Source organism: Microtus ochrogaster, unplaced genomic scaffold (assembly GCF_000317375.1).
Source record: "Microtus ochrogaster isolate Prairie Vole_2 unplaced genomic scaffold, MicOch1.0 UNK9, whole genome shotgun sequence".
NCBI classification, from domain to species: domain Eukaryota; kingdom Metazoa; phylum Chordata; class Mammalia; order Rodentia; family Cricetidae; genus Microtus; species Microtus ochrogaster.
The window spans coordinates 9,711,419-9,711,981 of record NW_004949107.1 but is presented as its reverse complement, the minus strand read 5'-3'; the positions used below and the strand labels follow the sequence as shown (position 1 = coordinate 9,711,981).

General features: G+C 48.0%; 1 pseudogene; it reads left to right on the top strand.

Annotated features, from left to right (window-relative positions):
- LOC101988676 overlaps window positions 1-563 on the top strand; it is a 14,231-nt pseudogene that overhangs the window by 4,340 nt on the left and 9,328 nt on the right.

Here is a 563-nt window from a genome sequence, read left to right as displayed (position 1 = left end):
GTACACACATGGGCTCATTGGCCAACAGTGCTGGCTTCTCTTGCAGAGGTCGCAACACATCAAGTGGCTCAAGACCATCTCTACCTACAGCTCCACGGAATCTGACACCTTCTAACCCCTCTGAGGGTATGTGTGCCTCCTAGTCTGTGAGCAGCAGTGGCACCTCGTCCTCCCACACCATTTCAGAGACCTAGGTCTTCTTGCAGACCACCAGCAGGTACTCACCACTGGCGAGGAAGACAACAGGGGCTCCGGAGGGTGCTGGGACTGCATCTCCAGATACCTTGCCTCAGTGAAGTCCTCTTACCTTGCCCTGTGCAGGACCATGGAGGGGATTCTCTGGTTGTTTGCTGGCCTGACACAAGAGAAAAGAGAATTCCCCCTGGTTTGCATGCACTGAACACAGAGCCATCCTCAATCTAGTTTTGACTTTAAATTTCCTTAATTGCTAAAAATGTTGAACATTTCTTTGGGCTTTTCTCAGTCATTTGAGATTTCTCTATGGAGAATTATGTTTATATCTGTAACCCAGTTTAACTGGATTAATTGATTTGTTGATGTCT